Below are 21,773 nucleotides of genomic sequence, written 5' to 3'. Positions count from 1 at the left end.
TCTTTAAGCCATTTTGAGTTTATATTTGTGTATGGTGAGAGGGTGTGTTCTAACTTCATTGATTTACATGCAGCTGTCCAACTTTCCCAATACCACTTGCTGAAGAGACTGTCTTTTTCCCATTGTATATTCTTGCTTCCTTTGTTGAAAATTAGTTGTCCATAGGTGTGTGGGTTTATTTCTGGGCTCTCTATTCTGTTCCATTGATTTGTATGCCTGTTTTTGTGCCAATTCCATGCTGTTTTGAATACTGTAGCTGTCTGAAGTCTGGGAGGGTTATGCCTCCTGCTTTGTTCTTTTTCCTTAGGATTGCTTTGGCAATTCTGGGTCTTTTATGGTTCCATATAAATTTTAAGATTATTTGCTCTAGTTCTGTGAAAAATGTCATGGGTAATTTGATAAGGATCACACTTAATGAATTTTTAAGTGTTTGTGGTAACACAGTAGAATTTTTATAAATTAAATAAATTGAAAATACAAAAAGTACATGCCACCCTCAAAGTCAGACAAAGAGTCCATACAGTTCTACTTATATAAAAATCCTAGAAAATGCAAATTAGTCTCTAGTGACTGAAAGCAGATCATGTTTGCCTGAAAGGCGGCAGAGAGGGAGGGAGGGAGGGGTGCACAAGAGGGCCTGAGGACACTTTTGGCAGTGGTGGATATGTTCATTATCTTGATTGTGGTGATGGTTTCATGGTGTGTACGTATATCAAAACTCATCAAGTTGTGCATTTTATGGAATGTTAGTTACATTTTAATAAAGCTCTGAATAAAAGTATATGCTGTTATCATTCTGTGACTAAACGTAGTAAAGCACATTTGTTCAAATGACAACCACATCCCTACCCCAGGCCATTCCTTTATTCTCCAGGCACCACTTGTGTGATAGACAGATGAAAAGTGAGACAGAAGTCTAGTAGGTTTTGTATCTTCACTCCCGCATCCCTCTCTTCCTTCTCCTTTTCAGTCCTTTCTCCTCCCGCTACTTTTCTCTTCCCACCCCTCCCCAAAGTCACCAGAATGTGAAAGGCTACATCTGTTCCTGCAAAAGTTATTTTGCAGTGCAATTAAGCATTCCTCACCTTATCTCCCCAGAAAGCTGGAGACTTGTGTGATCACTGGCATAATGGATGGTACCCAAAGCCCTGGCCCAGGTGTGCAGAGGCTGCACACACATCCATGTGGGCGGGAGGATGCAGCTTTCTGGCACACGATGTGGGGCTGCTGCTCCCCTCCTTGGGCCTCTTCAGAACTCAGAGCAGCTGCTACCCTCTAGGTGACCAAGAAGGGCTGCCATCATTCACCTGGCCAGGCCAGCTAACAAATGGAGCTGGTGCATTGCAGTCTGAATAAATAGTTCTGTAACCATCTCTGGCTTCAGGCTAAGGGAAGAGATGGATGAGCTCTGTGACCTGATGGGATTCTTTCAGGCTGGAGAGAAAAACTATTTAGAACTTACATCCATGCTCTTTTCAGTTCCTTTCAGAAAGCTTGAATGGCTCCTAGACATTTTCTTGATATACGATACTTATTTCCCAATATGGATATAACAATGACTAGAGCATCCAAATCCTTTGCCGATAATTATTTAGTTTCTGTCATTTTAGTTACTAAAAAATAATGCATATATATTTATAACCTATAGGAATATTAAGCATAATATCAGCAATAAGTAGCTAATAATAGTACATTAATTAATTCATTTTGACCATTCTGTAGCTTTTTAGAATGAATTACTAATAAAATTGGGACACAATTAGAATTTTGGGCATTGAGTCCACGCTGAACATTCAGAAACTACTATGTTCTCCTCTGACTGGTTTGCCTGAACATTATCCTATCTGAGACCTCAATTTGTTCTCTAATGAATACCTCTATAAGAGGAGAAATTATATAGACTAACTTTCTTTGTATGCTTCCAGCTTAATTGTACAACTATATTGTTACAAATTGACTGAAACAGACTATTTCAGTTTTTTCCCCTCCATAACCAGCTCTGAATAGATGAACAGAAATAGCTCTCTTCATGTCAGAAACTTTAATTAAACCATTCTGAAAATAAGCATGTGGAAGTACTGGCAGGACCTTAATTTAATCACATTTCCTGCTCAACTATTCCTGTTGCTTCTTTGAAAGGTTGGAGGTTAGGCTCAGCTGTGACCCCGCTGTTGGCATGGACAGCCAAAGTCTGCAGGATTCAGAAGATTGTGACCTTCGATCTTTTGGACTCCCACACTAAATTAAAATCAGGGCCACAGGAAGGCATATGGCTGATGGAATGTTCTAAGAGGTATTCATGTGACTGAGTCACATGAAATTAATTGATGATCCCTATTTACATACACATTCCATAAATCTGTTTTCTTTGATTTCATTTTATTGTTTAATAAAAATTTATGGCATCATATATTCGCAAGGGACTGCTTTAAACACTTATAAAGGTTACTCCTTTACTCCTTATAACAATCTTATGGGTTAGATACTCTCATTATTCACATTTTACATGTGGAGACTTAAGTAACTTTCTCGAGATAATTGCACATGGGTTTGAACCCAAAAAGCCAGCCTCCAGAATCTGGGTTGGTCAATACTGTTTCTTTCATCAAGGTTTAGGAGTGCCTATTTGGAAGGAACCAGATTCTTCTTCATGTTTTTGCATATTACCCCAGCATCCTGCCTTCAAATAAAATCTCTCCAGTGCAGTTGTTCCAACTCATCCCACTGGCTGCCCATGTGCTCATCTCCAGATTGCGTGCAACATTCAGCTTTTCAGTGTATTTCATCCAGAATTGTCTAATTTCCTGACGTTTAAAAAAAAATTTTTTTTTTTTCCTGCTTCTTAACTCTTGGGCTTCTCTGCCCTTTTCTTCCCCACTCTCCAGCAGTCAGTTCTTCTGGAATGATATAACTGGGCCCTTTCACAAGTCATTCAGGTAGGAGAATACAGGTAGAAGTGAAATAGAAAAAAAAAAAATCATACTAATACTGTATTAAAGGATTATTTTGTTTTTAATCCCCACCCTGCCCCCTCCCATACACATAAATAGCTTTCTAGCAAGAGATACTGTATTCTCATCCACATATACATTGGGTGTTAGGTGACATGTAGCACTGAGATTTTACATTTTTCAATTGGGGAAAAATAATGACATCTATGTGGTGGGATCGATACTTCCATTAGAAATATAATCAATATTAAAGAATTTGTAATATATTAAAATCAAATGCAGTGAAAATCCAGGGAGAAAAAGTTTTTCAATATAACTGAATTTAATTAGCTTATAAACTGTCCTGCTGGCACACGAAAGCTTGTTCACAGAGCGATGCTAAAATAAAGTTATTTTAGGTGTCAGATACACATTGATAAAGATCAGATTCCTCACAGCTTTACTGAATTACAGAGGTCCCTCTACTCTTCTGTTCCCATCTATTCCCAGTGGATGTGAAGTTAGTTCAAATCAGAGTGAGGGTCATGAAACCATAGAATCCACTTTTTAAGATAGTTTGCTGGATTTTTCTGAAAACACCTTTTGTTAGGAACGATTCATTTATATGGCTCTGCAAGTCTAGGCCATTCATCTTCTTTTTCCTTAACCATCTGTGGTTATTTCACAAGCGTTCAGTTGAGCCACTTCCTTAGATATCTTTAAAAGAAAAGGTATGATGAGGTGCTTACAAAGAATCTAAATTTCTGGAAGAGGTTTTGGCTATTAAAAGCCCTACCTTTAAGTAACTATTGATCAACATGTCTTTGAAAAAGATGTTAGAGAAGGTTTGACAGCACTGAATTAATTTTCTCACTTATCTTAGAATAATGGGGAAAAACCCATTTTGATTTGCATTTCTCTAATAATTAGATATGTTGAGCGTCTTTTCATGTGCTTGTTAGCCATCTGCATGTCTTACAACTGTCTTTTGATGTTGGGAATTTTAAGTAGCTTCTTACATGTTGGGGTCTTCATTTCTCTGATTTTTCATCCTTTAGGGTACGTATTTGCAAGGAAACATTAGTACGGTCATACTGGTTGTTAAGATATGGAAATCATTCCTTATTTGGTGGTAAATAGCCATTGTCTTGAGCTTCCTAAATGATGCCCATCATCTGTGGTCATCCTGACCTTTCCTCTGCTCACCTCCTCAGAGCTAGACAGCTGGAGGCAGAGAAGGGTGGTCTCCAGAACCCAACTTGGGTGCTTCAGTCAACGTCCCCTCTGACTAATTACTGCCTCGTACTATACTGGGTGTTAACAATTTTGAATCTTAACCCTGCAGATAGGAAGCAGATAGGAAGCTAACTTCAGGTGGAATTGGCTTTGGGCTGAACTAGTCAGTGATCAGTGCAGATAGACACAAATATTTTGAAGACCAAACTATAGTGAAAGTTATATGACTTACACATATTCTAAGAAGCAGTGTGAGAGTAACAACAAAGTTCATAGCAGTTTTCTGGAGAGAGGAATTAATCATGAGACATTTATTTGAAAGAGACTAGGCTGCCCAAAACAGACTCTTCTCAATTGTCAGGTCTGTCTTTATTCTCTCATACTGTATGAAAGTGGGGAAAGTTCTGTCCTGAATATAGATTATAAAGAAGCATTAGCAGTTTATGTCTTAAAGAGATTCTTACTGATGAGTAGGTAGCTGGTGATTCAGGACGAGGCTTTGTCTTAGTCACAAAATGGTACGTCAAATTCACAGCAGCTTGGAAGTTTTCAAAGAGAGTTGCTATACTTCAGATAGAACGATTACCTAAGATGATGTTATATATCCACCTATGAGAGCCTGAATATAGTGTATAACACTCATATTTATACCTTTAATATATGACAGACAAATTTTTTTCATAAATTAATTAATTTATGGCTGCATTGGGTCTTCATTGTTGTGTGCAGGCTTTCTTTAGTTGCGGTGAGCGGGGGCTACTCTTCGTTGCGGTGCACGGGCTTCTCATTGTGGTGGCTTCTCTTGTTGAGGAGCACAGGCTCTAGGTGCACTGGCTGCAGTAGTTGTGGCATGCAGGCTCAGTAGTTGTGGCTTGCAGGCTCTAGAGCGCGGGCTTAGTTGCTCCGCAGCCTGTGGGATCTTCCTGGACCAGGGCTCAAACCCATGTTGAGCCTGAGTCTTGGGTCTTGAGTCTTGCAAATCCACCTCTGCATTGGCAGGTGGATTCTTAACCACTGCACCACCAGGGAAGTCCAACAGACAAATTTTGATTTAGACACAGATCTGAGGAAGGATGTTTTTATTAGCTTGCTAGTTATATGGGGAAACTTGAGGTTCAAGTCAGCAATTTAAATTACGTATCACATACAGCCCAACTACTGTTGTGGACATTTTCATATTCTCTCATTGATATTTCCAATAGCATTGTGTAGCTGGTATTGTTAATTTAATTTTAGAGATGAAGCTCAGAGAAGTTATGTGATTAGGCATTCAAAGGCCTTTACCCAGCAGATGTCTCGAAGCATCTTCTGTGTGTGTGTCTGTGCATCCATGTTGTAAAGATGAGTACGTCACATCCTCTGCTCTTAGGAAACTTCTTTCTTAACTCCTATTACACCTTTGGTCTTTCTTTGATATTAAATGGATGTCTCAGCTCTATGAAAAGCAGAAATGTTTGCTAAAGTGATCTGCAGCGATGTATATTGAATGGGATTAGGAGGAGATGAGGAGTAGATTCAAGATGTGAAGGATAATGAAGTCAGGAGGCTGCCCCTCTCTAGGTCACAAGAAATCCCTTGGCTTCTTACGGGTTGAAAGTTTAGAGCAGAAAGATTTAGATCTCAAAATCTTTATTGAATGAATGCTCATTATTGTTAGGTTCCTTCACATGCAATTTCCTATCCAAACCTCAAAAGAACTCTATGAGAAAGATGTTAAGCTTGTTTTCCTGATGAGGTGCCTGAAGCTGTGTGATGTTGTGTAAATTACATGGATAGAATTGGAAGAGATAGGGGCCCAGTTTCAAAACTGCAGTCTATGACAGCATTTCTATGGAATGTTTCACTTTTACAGATATTAAAAACTAAGGGGCCAGTTTTGACTGGAAACCTGTTCTCCTTTCTAGTTTCCAATTAAGTTTAGTTTAGTACTGAGAGGCGAATATTGGATTTCTAAATATTAATAGTTCATTTCATTGAAGGCAGTAAGCAACTATGGTGCCAAGGTGTTTATCGTATCATATTTTAAAAGTGTCTTACAATATGAATACATTGTCAACATTTCTGATGCTGGAGAGAAGTATGTTAAGATAAAGCAATTGAAAAATAATTGAAGCAGTTATTAAGCATAGAGCCCTATGTGAGATAATATGCTAAGAAAAAATACTCTACAAATTAAAATTTTAATTTATAAATAAATTACAAATGTATAAGTTTAATAGTTAGAAAAGTAAATTTTTTCAACTGATTCTAGTCCAAGCTCCTAGTAAACATAGCTTATTGCATTGACTGCACATAAGCAGCTGATTTTTGTAAACCACTGACTCTGACAGGAACTTTCAAGCAGTTCTAATTCAGAGGTTGTCCCTGCAAGGTGATTCATTAGCTCTTTAATCATACAAATAAGGCCAAAGCCACACTCCCCTGATACACATAATGGATACGGCAAACATGTTCTGTATGCACCACTGTTGCTGACCTTTAAAAGAACTCTACTATCCTTGTGGGGTGAAGCTCCTTTTTTTTTTGTTCTTCTGTACTGCTGATGACCTTTACCCCCAAGGTGATACCTCCGCTAAATACTGCTTTTATTCTAGTGGCTTAGTGTTGAGTTGCAGGCATTAGAAACAAACAGGTGAGTCTTGAAAATTATTTTAAAAAGATTAGAAAATGTGATGGAGCCTGCAGAATTTACATGGGCCTTGCCCACACTTCTACTTTCTCAGCTTTCATAGAGTCATAGCTCTCATTTGCTAGAGAAACAGGAAATTCACACTGTCTCTCTTTTAAAAGAATTATAGACCCATGATGAGTAGGGTCCATGAGCCTACTGTATCCTCTTGCATGTAGCCATGGAGATACATCCAAGCCTGCACATGGCCACAAAGAACAGGTAAAGTGGGGCACCTTTCCCTATTCTAACTGGTCAAAGGGACATGCCTCTTTGTTACTAAAAACACTTGAAATTCAGGAAGTGATAATACTTCTACTGACTATTCTCTCAGTGGTTTTCCATACTAATAGAATCTGTCCATTTGCATCTCCTTTTCTGTTCTCTGTGAATTTTCTTTAACTACTGTCTCTTCCTTTGTTAGATAATAGAAATATTGAGAAGAGTTGGAAAAAAGTTATCAGAGTTTCAAGGTTAAGAGGAATAACAGAACAGTGGCAGTCCTGTCCGTCCTCCAAATAAGCATGTCTGCTGTATCAACACATCTGCTATATGACTGGGGTTAAGCATAGAGTTGTGGTCAGAAAACAATGTGACATGAGTATTGTAGAGGTGGCATTAACCTCATTAACAGCAAGCCATAGAAGGCAATGCAAGAGGCCTGAGCATAGAGGTTATGGGATTCTTCTTTCCACAAAGCATTCAGAGTTATAATCTGAACTCTGTACAAAATAAAATAGGAGGGGCTGCCTGTTTTCCACTTCTCTGAGGTCTGCTCCCAGAGTTTAACAGCTCTGTACACTGAGAGTTGTCTTTCTGGGACACAGGAACACAGAACTTGTCATTTGTAGGTGTTGTCTGTCCAAAAGAAGTTATGCATTCTTTACTGTACAAGTAAAAGGCAAAGTCAGGAGCATTCTTTTGCAGAAGGCCAGCAAACGGTCCTGTTTTCAGGAAAAAAACCAAGGGAGTAAACATAGAAGTATGTTTCGCTTAGGATTATCTTTGATGGTTTAATGAGTCTTTATGAAATTTCAGGTGTGTTCCCAATTCTCAGATTTGCCCACAACTGCATGTTTTAATTACTCTGGAGCGTAGAGGGAGATTTTGTTAATCCGTAGCTATAAGACGCTTGAATGATTTGAATACTTCAGCCCTTCGGTCAATAGCATGCGTATTCTATACGGAAGTCACATTAACTATGCAAAGGGCCACATGAGGACCGGTGAGAATGGTGTTCAAAACATGGTCTCAGCAGAAGGGATGTATTATTGTTAAGACAAAACACCTTCACAAACTCTCAACGAAACCCACAGCCTCCTATAACCTCAAACCAGATATTTATGGCTAAGTCTCTCAGGATGTAAGCATTGTTACTAACAAGTTTTGAGGCATATTTGTTATTAAGTTTATTTTGTTAAAAATTTAAGAAAGAAACTGACGTAAATTTACTGTAGAGGTGTCATTCACTGGGGTCTTTTATCTGTGAAAGATCAAAGTTTACATCATGAATCCAATTAAAACCTTTATCTTGGGTCAAATGTCTTGAAATGTGTTTTGGTGACCCTTTATCTGTCCCCATCATTATTTTTGCTTGGATTTTAAAGGCTATTCATATTAGTAGGGGATGAACGTGAGAATGATTAGAAAGGGAGTTTAGAAATTAACATTAAGCTATTTGCGAAAATGATTGTATATACCCAGTTCACACTGTCTTCTAGCAGAGTTAGTTTGGGAATCCATGTTTCAAGTCCAGTGATGCTGCCGGAGCTAACATATTTCTGGAAGTCTCATTTGGAAATGTCTGTAAATGTCAGTTTATAAGCCCCACAAGACTTCCTAATCTATTTATTTATATTAACTCCTTTTTGAAAAATTCTATTATTTACCAAATTTTATTTCAAATAGTGTTTGGCTATTTAAAAAAGACAAACTTGGAAGAGAAAAAAGATATTAGGAAAAACTGAAGAAATCGAAATAAACTATGGATTTTGTTCCATAATAATGTGTTGGTTCATTAATTGTGACAAATGTATTATACTAGTGGAGGATATTGATAACAGGGGAAACTGGGTGTAGGGCATATGGAAATTCTCTGTAGTAACTTTGTCATAATTCTGTAAATGTAAAGCTATTCCAAAATAAAAAGATTTTCAAAAAAGGACAAATCTTATACTTGAGATATGTTGCCTTTTTCTGGTACCTCTCATTGACTGAGAAAAGAAAAGGAAGTGAGGAATAAAAGAAAAAAGAAACTAACCTTTTCTGAGTATCTATTATGTTCCAGAATCTTATGTATATGTTCTCATTTACTTCTCATAATAATCCAATGACAGTAGTTATTATTTCAATCTTATAAAAAAAGAAAAAGAATTCTCAGTAAGGTAAATGATTTGGCTGAGGACAAATAGCTAATATGTGTTAAACATGAGAATTCAAGCCCATTTTTATGTAGGTCTTAATTCTCTCCACCACATAATCATATTTCTGCCCTAAAAATTTATCATAGGCTTTGAAACTAATTTCCAAAGAGCAGTTTCTAAAACAGTGTCAAGTACAAATTACCCAGTGCTAACCACCATGAACAGGGTAACACTAGATACAAAATTTCTGGTATATGTACTCTTCAAAATTAGTTATTTTATAATTCAAGTTATTAATTTTCTGATAGAGTCCATAAGGGTGACAGATCTTTCCCCTTTGGGGAAAGTTTTCACTTCAGGGACAGTGGATCTCTTGGACCAAGCCCCATTCTGAACTTGTCATCATGCCAAAACATCCGTTTGGTAGAAAGGCCTAAAGTGTGGAAATGAGGTTGGCTCTAGGAAATGTAGGCCCAAATAAATGCTTCTGTGTTGATGGAAGACCCAGGGCTTTTGCCAATATTATGGCTTATTCAGGTTACCATGGAGAAATAGAGGGACCTGCTGATGAGGCCAAAGAATGACCTGCTGGCAGTGGGTTTTCACACCTGTGGGGCACTGCCCAGATCCTCCACTCTTCCAGCTGCTGGGAGTGTTGACTGCTGGCAGCTCACCGGTGGGTGCCTCCCCAGGAGCTGCCCTCTGATGGAGGGAGCTGCCTCACCCAAGTTTTGCACCTCCCTTTGGACTGCAGGCATCTAACGATGCATAGATGTTGGGGTTACAAAGGCCTGCTCCCCTTGCCTCAGTACGGGGCATCTTTCAAGGACCTCCCCAGCTTCAGAGCTCCCTTTGGGTTCAGCTGAGGTCTCTCTTGCAGCTGCCTTACACTTCCAACCTCACCCTTTGCTCATTTCTGCTTCCCTTACTCGCTTACAAGTATTGACCCAAGAGGGATCCTCAGGGAAACATCCATATGCAAATCTCAGAGACACTTTCCTGGGGAGAACAGTCTATGCCATTATCTCAATGTGCTACTGCCCTCTCCCCTTAGGGGAAGAATCTAGTACTTTAAAATGCTCTCTTAAAAGTGTAGACATCACTCTTTCCAGGAGGCCTCCTCTGACTAGGTTAGTGCCCTCTTAGGAAGCCCCTCAAGCTTAGTTAAGTACCTTCCCCAGTAGGACATTTATGTCACCAAACTGTAATTGAATTGTACGTAAATATGCCAAATTAGTCAAGCCCCTTTAAAGGATTTTTATTTATATTGGCTTTGCTCCAAAGATATTTTGTCATATAAACATAAGCATTGATGGGGTTATCCTGGAAACTTTATTTCTTGTTTTTCAATGCCAGTTGATTTAAAACAAATGGGCAAAGAACTGAAAGGATTGACATCCTGAAGAAAGAAATCCTGAAAACAGATTTGCCTATAGATAATTTTTTTTCCTATATTGTATGTGATTCTGAAACAGAGACGTACATACTACAGAATATTGATTCAGAATTCACATTTCCTTCCAACCAAGAAATGTCTACTTAAAGCTGGAGGAAATCTTACTGTGCTCCAAATTATTTTTACAGATGATGGAATTGTCACATATGAGTAAATGTTCATAATGGCATCTTCTCAGATTCCTCCAGCTTATGGTACCATTCCTTTTTCTGACTCTCCATTGTCTCTTTGTGCCACCTATTAAGAGTTAACCATGGATGGCCGTTGAGTACATTTGCAGACAGACTCTTGGGGAGTCTCTGGCCATAGGCACCTTGAACAAAGGACCAACTCAAGGTAGATCCGAGAGACTCCCCAACCAGAAAACATCTCTATGGTTTCCCACATAGAAGCAAAGCCTAAGTAAAGATGCAGACTTCATAGGCCCGTAAGGCCTTACTTTATAAGCTTTCCAGCTGCTTCCTACCATGATCAGTGGGCTTGGAGTGAATCCCTTATATCTGTATTGTTTTTCTCTCATGATAGGTGTTTTATCTTGCCTCCTCCCTGTGAGAACACTCTTATTTCTCATTTATTTAATGTCCCAATTTTGCTTACTGCTTTACTTACTAATCTAGATTTTGTTGTGGTTTTTCTCACTATAATGACCCTACAACCCAAGTGGAAGGGGAGAACTTACTCTGGAATGATGGACTGCAGCTGCACAGTCAGTTGCTCTTGAAGATTTCACCTGGTTTGAGAGCTAGGTTGAAGTTGTGGGTCTGCTTTAATCCTGGAGATTCTTAAATCCCCACTCAATCCTTTATACTAGCAGTGCTCTCTTCATTACTGGAATAGTTTGAACTAATAAAGAGAAGCAAGTAGTTTGTGTCTTACCTAACAGAAAGCCAATTTCCTCACTGCTAATCATTCTCATGAAACTTTATATCCAGTCCCATAACCAGTGGTCTGTTGTATTGAATACCAATGACCCTCTTTTATTGAGGTTTAACTCCTCACATATGTCTCTTGTCTTCTTAGAATAAATGCTCATTGAGGGAAAGATTCTTGCCTTGAATCATTTTTAATCTTTCAAGAAGCTTAGGGTACTGCTTTGCACAGAAACTGCTGGGCTAAATATGCTTTATTATACTTAGCGTTGACTTTCACTTCCTTTTTATCCCTCCAGCCAATTCATGCCCATCCAGATTATACACAAAATGGTTTTATATTATAATTTTCTTTGCTTTTATGTTTCTGATTTCTGATGAACTATGAGGGCTTTAAAAATGCTAAGGATTCACCTATATTCCTTTAGTCATTTTAAAGGTGGGAGAATGAGCTCCTGCATTCTTCAGAACAAGTGCAAGCACGTTCAGTTGGTCAGTAACAAAGAATTATAGCAAATAGGATATTAAAGATAGTAGAAGTTTTGAGTTAAAAAATACTCTATTATTTATTAGTAGGTGAACCTTTTCAGACTCTGCAATTATTTACTCAACACCCCAGTTTAACAGTGAACAACTTATTTCACTGGTCACTAGTTTTATTTAAGTCTTAACTAAATCTCACATGAGTTCTTTTGTGGTACAAATCCACATTCTGAGGTTGAATATTGTGGACTATTTAATTTTCTGAATGTAATTTTGCATATAATAGGCTTATCTTAGGATGAGCTCAAAACACATTGAAATAAGAAGATTAATGAGGCATGAATCATAAATCATTTGGCTCTCCCCAGATTGCACTTCTGGTTGTGGAGTTAGGACCACATCCTAACTGTCTTGATTCTAGTACACTGTGCTCTCCACTGGCCTTCTTTTTGTCTGTGGTCTTTTAGGTCTGTGATTAACTGAACCCTTTAATTTGAGCTTTCTGACATTCTTTCTCATGCATGTTTTCCCTTTGGGTCTGTAAATGAGAACTACATCCACTGGCTTGGCAACCTCAGCTCTTGTGAGTATAATGACGGCTGCTAATATTAACATGGCACTTTATAAATATCTTTCACAAATTTTAGTTATTTGAGCCTCTCAAAACCTTATGGGTAGGTAAGGCAGGTATTATTATATTATTCTTAGTTTATAGACAGGGAGAGAAATATCTGAGAAAGATACAAATATTTTTAAATGAAGGATGGAATCAGTTTGGATTAAAACAAAAACTACTTCTGTAGTTTAAAAATATTTGCTAGAAACTTGAACCGTTGTGTCCAGAAATTTAAAGTCAATAGTATTAAAATGCCTAAGCCTCAAGCTTATCTGTGGTAACGAGTGATGTGGTATTTCACCAACTGACTTTTGCAAGTTAGCATAGTTTATAAGCCAGAGAGAAGGTAAGAAAGATACTTTGCAGGAGAACTTGTGAGCTTTTGGCAATGTTAGCAATGTAGATTTTGATTCCAAGGCAAAGGGGCTCTTCCAGTCTCTAGTTTCCTGGACTATTCTGGTCCACTAGCTATGAATGACTCAAGGGCAAAAAGATCATGCCTTATTCAATTGTAAACCAAATTCCTTGAACAGTGCAGAGAACATAGTCAAATGTCCACTAAGCTATTCTAGTGGCTCTTATTCCAAAGTTCCTCTGAATTAATACATTTTCTTTTGAAGTACTGTGTTGAATGCATAACCTCAAATGCTATTGTGAATCTCCAGTCCTTCATTTGATAGTCTTTCCTAGTATAAAGCAATTTTTCTTGTCACGATGGCTCTATAAATGCTTGCTGTTTATTGCATCTGCTTCCATTATTCTCTCTCCTTACACATTTAATTCACTCTTATACTTTATTTTCCTTTTGTTAGATGCCATGGGTAAATCAGAAAGTACAGATAGAATATGAGTGGAACCTTTTGTCCCTCTGTTCTAGACAAATGCTCTTTAACCAGAGCATTGTAAACATTGAATCGAGCTGAATAGATGGAACACTGAGTCATTCCCCAGGGCTTTGAGAAAACCTGGTGCTGTGGCAAGGGCTCAGCTTTGCCCTCCACACCTGTTACACTTGTGCTCACATTGGGGTGTAACAGGGTGCTGACTACATTGGCTCTTCCAGTGACCTAGAATAGTTGACAACTGTTTGACAATTCTTCTGTGAGAATTTCCAAGGGACAAGGGTATCTGAGGCTGGCTCTATCATCTTCCTGTTGGTGTTCCATTTTCATGCGCCCTCTTCTTTTCAAAGAAAAAAAACCTTTTTTCAAGAGTTTCACCCAGAATAGAATTCCTTTTTGGTACCTAAGTTTTGAGTATTTTTAAAAAAATCTCCTACTGCCACATCCTCCCAAAGTCTAAGAGGAACTGACTTGGCAGTAAGTGTAGCATTTGTTTGCTTCTCCCTTTACTAAGAAATTCCCAGAGGATCCTTTCCTCAGAAATACAAGCTTGAATTGTGCCCAGTCCTTGCTACTAATGCTCACTAAGAGAAATGGCAACACTAAAACAAGCAGCTATTAGCAATGGCATTTGGGCTGTGAGTGGTTTGTAGATGTTGAGAGTGAAATATTTCAAAATGGAACTGGGTGGAAAAGCCAAATTCTGATTGATAAAGGGCCTGTACATGTGCTTCATTTAACTTCAGACAGACTTTTGACTACTTGTGTCATATACAAATGTGTACAACAAAGCTTGAAATTGTATTTCCATTTTACTTAATTAGATTAGTGCAAGACCTGCATAATAATCAACAGTTAGTAGCTTCACTACTACTGGGGTTCAGAATCTCAAAATAATTGCTGCTTTTGAAGTTTGGTCTGTCCTCTGGGAATGAGGTCAATTGGTTGAGTTTTGGTATTGCTAAGGTTAGTTTTACTTGTATTTGTGTGGTCCAACTAAAAGACCTCAATTTTCTTAAACTAGAGTAGGTAGACATAAAATAGAATGCATTTTTAAAATTCTGAAGAAGTGATTAAGGATTTTTTTTTAAATTAAAGTCTTCCTGCTTTAACAAAAATAAGTTCAAGTACTATTTTTTTCCAAGTTTTAAAAGAAATGGGTAATGAAACCTCACTGCATGTTTTCTCTCCAACATGAATAATAGGAAGTTGAAATCCATTATAATTACAATTAGGGTGTTTTCTCTCCAGGTTTTAGATATCTACAGTGTGAGGCCTGCAAAGAGAACAGCTTTACATAATTACAAAAGACGAGGAAGATTGGTTTCAGAAAAGCCAATAGTGGAACAGACTATTACACATAAAATTCTGGGCAAGAAGACAATGACAATACCAAGAGAGAGAGCGCTCAAGAGAGCGATACTAATTACCATTCAGAAATCAAGAAAACCCCAATAGCATTTATCCAAGCAGAGAGCAGCTCTGCAGTTTTCTGTTAAGCAAAAGGAAGGCAGATGTGCCATCTCGTCCCTGTTGGGAAGATTTTCATATGCAGCTGGGTGATGTTTTAAAATAAGACTTTCATAAGTACTGCTTTGTAGAAGGAAGTTGAATTTCATGACAGCCAAGAGGAGTTTTGGGCCACTCTTGCAGCTCTCAGATGTGCAGTTCAAACTTTGACTTAAAAGGAACATGTAGGAGTGGAAAAAGTTCAAGCCTTAGAGTTAAGGACCTTATGCCTGCCTTGGCCATTAAGTCAGGCTATCTACCTTTTCATGCTCCAGTTTCTTCATTGGCTGAGCAGATTATAATAACACACTGTGACTGTGTGAAGTCGGTTGGTACACCTCTTAACTTTCCTGAATCTTGGTAGTTTTATCTGTAAAGTGAGATCATTTATGACTTTTGAGAATGTCTAGGTAAGGGGCCTTCATATTTCTTGTAAGCTAATTCTCAATTAACTCCATATTTCTCATATTCTATGGCCCTGCTATTTGCCTTTTATGTTTCATGGAGTGTTTATGAAGATGAAATAAGACCATGTACAGGTCAGTGCTTTAAAGGATATAAAGGGCTACCTAAAAATCAAAGTGGAACTCTTATTGTTAATACAGCATCGGATTTTGAAACAAGTTCCAGTTTTTTGTCAAAATGTTTATAAATCATATATCCAATCTGGGGTAGGATCATTGGGGGAAATTTCTTACCCTAAAATTAGTAAACATATCAGATAGAATTTGGACCCAGGTCAGTCTGATCAAGGTCTATGTGTCTGCTGATTACCTGTATTGGTAGGTAGACGACTGTTGTTAAAAGATAAACTGAGGCATATTAAAAATTTTAAGACTCTATTTGAGCAAGAATGGATTTGAATCAGGCAGATACAAAGGAGCTCTGAATAGCTTTACAAAATGAATGACTTTTATAGCCAGAAAGGAATGGGAATGAGGAAGTTACACTAGGCAAAAAAAAGTTTGGTTATTGCAAGGTTACTTTCCTTTAGGGAATGACAGGAGTCTATCAGGCAGACTACCTAACTGTTGATCAGGTGATTCCTGGTTGACTGGCTTAAGATTCTATTTATGAGAGCTGTAAATGTAATTCAGTCTTGGTTTGGTGATGTGGGTCTTGGCATAAAGAACTCTATTTTGGGCCTGTTGTCTTTTTTTTTTTAAAACATTATCTGTAATGGTGAGAATGCCCACTACTCAAACTGGCTTAGAGGGAACGCTGATAAAGGGGTTTGAAACTTCTTCACCCATTTTCTTTGGGTTCTTTCCATCAAGGGTAAAAAGTCCAAAAAAACACTTGCTTCTCTCAATAGGTCTCTGTTAACATCAAGAGAGAGGTGCTCTGAAATGTTTTGCTTTCACTCAGGGGTCTGATGAGTTACAGCTCTTATGATTAGGTTATTGATATTGGAAATATGCATCTTCCCTTACTGGTTATGTAAGATTTATGTAACTTGAGTTTTTTTATTTAACAGGGCTGGGAGTCTAAATGTATTGTTAAAAGTCTGTGAATGGCTGAGGTTTTCTTAAATTTTATAGCGTAAATTATTGGTAATGTAGCTCATAAAATCTCAGGAAGATAAGACTCTATGAAAATATAAACTTTATCATTAAAGACTTGAAGTATTTTTACTGAGCTGTGAATTGTGGTGGTGGGGTGTGTGTGTGTGTGTGTGTGTGTGTGTGTGTGTGTGTGTGTGTGTGTGCTGTTCCCTGGCAGCCGACAAACACAGTGAGGTCATCAGCATGTGCTAAGATCCTGAGAGTGAGACTCATGTCTGTGCTCAGGATCAAGAAGCACCATGTATATAAGAGGGGGAATGTCTTGCTGTGCAACAGACTGGGTGTGGAATGGAAGGAAGTGGAGGGAGCCTGAGATGTAGCAAAGGTTTCTAGATTGGGTGACTGGGATGGTGGGGACAGGAAGAGAAGCAGGTAGGCTCTCAACAGTACAGATGTGTACCTCAAAAGAGGGATCTGTACTCGATATGCAGAATTGGGATTAAGCAGCTTTGAGAGGATGGGATCACCTGTGGGAAGAGATGGACCCGGGGAAAGGGTGTGCCATGAGATTCCCTTCTCTGAGCTGGTTTTAAACAGAGGCAGGTACAGAACGAAAAGGACAAAATGGTACTAGCAAATCCACTGGGGGGCAACATAACCTACTCGTACTCCAGGGCCTTAGCACATTTTGCACTCATTGTCTAAAAAATTCTTTCCCCATCTAACTCTGTGGGTCGTTGCCTCATCCTTTTCAGAACTTGGCTGAAATGTCACCTTCTCAGTGAAGCCTTCAATGACTGCTCCATTTAAAACTGCAATCTCTCCCATGCTCAGCATTCTCCATCCCCCTGCCTTACATCATTTTTTTTCCTAAAGCACATATCCCCATATGCCTTACTCTTAAGTTTAACTGAATGGTTTGTTTAATGTTGGTCTCCATCCACTAAAATGACCAGCTTCAGGAGGTCAGGGACTCTTGTTTACTTTGCATCTCTGGAATCACTGAGATTGCCTGGCACATAGTAGGAGCTCCAAAAATACTAGTTGAAAGAACAAGTAGGCTCACAGGGACCTAAAGGCCCAGCTCTCATGTGATCATTAGCCTTGGAAATGCAGGAGGACCCAATTCTGGTGGGAGAGTGAAAAAAAGATTATCTACTAACTTGATAGCAGGAAACTTGAGGCCACATTTTGTGACTAGAAAATGTTTAAAGAAGACAAATAGCAAAGCAATTTGTCTTCCAGAGAGGATAATTCAGAATATTAATGGGGCTGCTGATAAATTCGTTGAGAAAATGAAGGATGCACTCGCAATGTTTGTGCAGCTGGAGATTGATGACAAGACAGCTGGTTTGGAGGGACGTCAGTGTGTCTGAAAAATCAGGCAGGCTGTGATTTGGTTTAGGTGGGCATAATGATCTCTCATGTATACTCAAGGTGGTTATAAGTGGTAGGTCAGTCTTGGTTTCTTTAAGTGCTTTTTAAAAATGATCTCTATAATTCAGAGAAATTAGGATTAGAACAGAGAAATTACCTGAGTTGATAAAATGAAGAGAACGAATATGCTGGATTCACTAGAACTTGAAATTAAGTTGTTGTAGAGAAAATGCAATTTTCAGAATGACATAATTTTTAAAAAATGATTTAAGGATACATTAAAATATATGGAAAACTCAGTTTAATGTGAAATTTTTTATTGAAGAGTTGTAAAATGATGCAACCCAGTTGTGGGTCAGACCTTACAAGTTTCCCTCTTGGATTCTCAGAAGGTCTGGTTGGCTCATGGACTTCCTGGAAGTGTAACTTTGCACACTGGGAAGTCAAGTGGATGTCCAGGACCCCATCTGAGGTGGCCATTGCATGGTCCTAGGAAAAGACTTGTATGTGGTGTGAAGTCCAGGAGGCAACGCTTGATTTAATTCTGTTTAAATGATGAGCTGACCAACATAATCTGTATTTAAAAGCTTATTTTCTAAAGCACCAATGACTGCATACTGTTTGCATACATTCATTTACTTCTTTTTCTGGAAGGAGAGTTTGTATAATTGTACCTTCTCAACAGGAGTAGTACCTGTCTTATCTTTCCATGGGCTGATCATTTTCCATGTTGCTTTCATTTCTGGGTCTTGTCAGTAACACAATTTGGTCAGTGACGCTGACACAGGGCTGCTCCTTTCTTCCCTGGAGATGATCTTCCACTCTTCTCCCCTCCCTATTTTCTAAAAAAGAAATATCTGATTTGTCTAGCTTGGTTAAGGGAATATAAGACCTCTCATCCAGTGGTGGGAGGTAATTCTCCCCAAAGAAATCAAGAATATGAAATAGATAGTGGGGCAATGAAAAAGTAGCCAATATCCAAAAACTGATGGATTAAGAGAGCACTAAAATGTAAGTAAACTGCTATGCCCCTGTATGTGGCCATAGCAGTTTAATTTCTGTGCCTGACATTTAATTTTGGATACTTCTAGCCCCTTGATGTTTTCTTCCATAGTTTATCAGAGTGCTGGTAGACAATTAGTTGACTTTTTTTTTTTGGTGTCTCATGTGATGAGATTATTGGCTCTATAAATCTCCTGTCTGCTAACCTGTATCCTGTAGGTGAATGAAAATAGGATTTGGAGTAAAACTGTTTAGGTAGGAAGTTATTAAACATTATTCTAAAATTACCACTTCCAGTAGTTTTAATGTTGTAGCTTTATTGGCATATTTTCATCATGATACTTCCCAGTGGGAGATCTGTTTTCAGATTGATCCGTATTTAGGAAGAGATGTCCTACCATAAGGTTTTTTGTTGTTGTTGTTAGTTTTGTTGTAATAATGCTGTGTAACAAATAACTCCCCAAATCGCAGTGGCTAGAAACATTTATTTCTCACTCATTGGTCTGAAGATCCAGTGACTCTGATGGGCTCTGCTGTGCTTGGTTGGGCTTAGATGGGATAGACTGTAAGAGGATGGACAAAGGTAGTACGAGGCTGGCGAGCTCCCCAAACGCTTGAGTGCCAAGCATTTGCTGATTCCACCCTGTGCCTGGTTGGGCATTGCCACCTCCCCCTGGGCCAGCACCACCCACGTACCTCTTGGCAGAGGCCACAATTGATTGACTTGCTGTTGAGCTTCCACTCTTTGGCATGGCTGCATTTTGACGGCAGAGGGAGCAGTTATGCCCAGAGCCCGGTGTGTTGGCATCACTAGTCTGACCTGGGCACCAAGTGCTGCATGACATGACACGTGGCACAGGGAGAGCTGCCCAGCATGGAAGATTCTCAGGTGCTGCTAGAGTCATCCTTGATGGCATCAGGCCTTCCAGCCACTCAGAGGATGAGGAGTCACTGGCAGGGCAGAAGCGGGCCTCGTCACAGGCTTTGAGCACCATCCCTAAATGGAGAATCTCCTCCAGGTTCATCAAGAGAAAGAAGTTTGATGGTGAGCTGGCGGAGAGCAGCCTGGCTAAGTCCTCTACCCGGGCGAAGGGGGCCAGTGGGGTGGAACCAGGGTGCTGTTTGGGGAGTGAACCCTCCTCCAGTGAGAAGAAGGTGTCTAAAGCCCCCAGCACCCCTGTGCCACCCAGCGCATCCCCAGCCCCTGGACTCACCAAGCATGTGAAGAAGAGCAAACAGCCACTCCAGATGACCAAGGATCTGGGTCGCTGGAAGCCTGCAGATGACCTCCTGCTCATCTATGCCATATTGCAGACCAATGACCTGACATCTGTCTACCTGGTTGTGAAGTTCAGCTGCCGCTTCACCCTGCGGGAAGTCCAGGAGCACTGGTACACCCTGCTCTACGATCCTGTCATCTCCAAGCTGGCCTGCCAGGCCATGAGACAGCTGCACCCAGAGGCCATTGCTGCCACCCAGAGCAAGGCCCTGTTTAGCAAGGCTGAAGAGCAGCTGCTGAGCAAAGTGGGATCGACCAGCCAGCCCACCTTGGAGACCTTCCAGGACCTGCTGCACAGACACCCCGATGCCTTCTACCTGGCCTGTACTGCCAAGGCTCTGCAAGCCCAGTGGCAGCTCATGAAGCCATATTACCTGTTGGAGGACCAGACAGCTGCTGCCCAAGGGGGACCAAGTGCTGAACTTCTCCATCGAAGAGGACTTGATTGATGACAGTAAGCTCAGTGACATATGAGATGAAGTCCTAGAACATGAGCTGACAGTGGTTGACTGACGCCAGAAACATGAGATTCGGCAGCTGGAACAGGAACTGCCTAAGTGGCTGGTGCTAGTAGATAGCATCAAAGGCATGAACTCTCTGGACTTTGACAATCAGACCCTGGCAGTGCTGCGGGGCCACATGGTGCGATGCACTTGAGAAAGATCACCCTAGGCAGAGCAGCTGAGGATAACCAGATTGACGCAGACCTGCCTCTGGAGGGTCCGGCCTGGAAGATCTCCCAGAAGCAAGGTGTCATCGAGCTGAAAAACAACGGTGATTTCTTCATTGCTGTTGAGGCCCGGTGGCCCATCTACATCAATGGCCTGTGCTGTGTGGTTCCAAATGGCGCCTTAGCAACAGCTCCATGGTGGAGATCGCCAGCCTGTAATTCATCTTCCCCATCTACAGGGACCTCATTGCCCTTATTCAGGCTGAGGCTGCCAAGATCACGCCACAGTGAGAAGTGGTGGCAGGGTGCATGGGCTCTCTCTGGCCTCAGTTTCCCCTGCCATCCCAGACCCCTGGAGCTTGGAACTCAGGCTCCTGGAAAAACCAGAGGGGGCTGAGGGAGATTCAGCTCCTGGCCCCTTGATCTGAGCCTCTGTGGGAGGGTGGAGCTGGCCCTGGGTAAGCCCCTAGAGGCTGGGACTCTCAGGCTTCCTTAGTGCCAGAGCCCCTCCACTTATCTGTCTGCAGAGGACCCTACCCTTTACCCCAGATTCCCACCTTTGCCTGGTGTCTCCAGCTGATTAGGTTCAGACTTTTCCTTTATTATTTTTCTTCTGTAAATACAAAGCACTGAGTTCCGAAGTAAAAAAAAACAAAACAAAAGGATACATTGAGAGTGATAATCCATACTCCAGAATATGGTTACATGTAAAACAAACATATAAAATACATATATATTATTCACATATAAAATAAGCAAGATCACATATATAATAAACTGATATTTTGTGGCTCTAATCTACCTTCCAACTTCGTAATGCAATGAACTAAGAAAGTCCCACCAGGTGGGAATTGTCTCACTTCTAGTCTTGTCCAGACCATCACTTTCATTGTCTTGGTTCTGTATGTGGACTGATTAGCACTTGATTCTTAATGACCTTCCATAGTAGTCAGTCTCTGCATTGGCAG

The 21,773-nt window shown here is 39.9% G+C and overlaps 1 pseudogene; it reads left to right on the top strand.

Moving 5' to 3' along the window:
• Positions 1 to 19,429: 19,429 nt before the first annotated feature.
• Positions 19,430 to 21,096, top strand: LOC116764755 (annotated as a pseudogene).
• The last annotated feature ends 677 nt before the right edge of the window (positions 21,097 to 21,773 follow it).

This window comes from Phocoena sinus, chromosome 13, assembly GCF_008692025.1.
Source record: "Phocoena sinus isolate mPhoSin1 chromosome 13, mPhoSin1.pri, whole genome shotgun sequence".
Classification (NCBI taxonomy): domain Eukaryota; kingdom Metazoa; phylum Chordata; class Mammalia; order Artiodactyla; family Phocoenidae; genus Phocoena; species Phocoena sinus.
The sequence above is the reverse complement of the archived record's forward strand: the minus strand, read 5'-3'. Positions and strand labels throughout refer to the sequence as shown.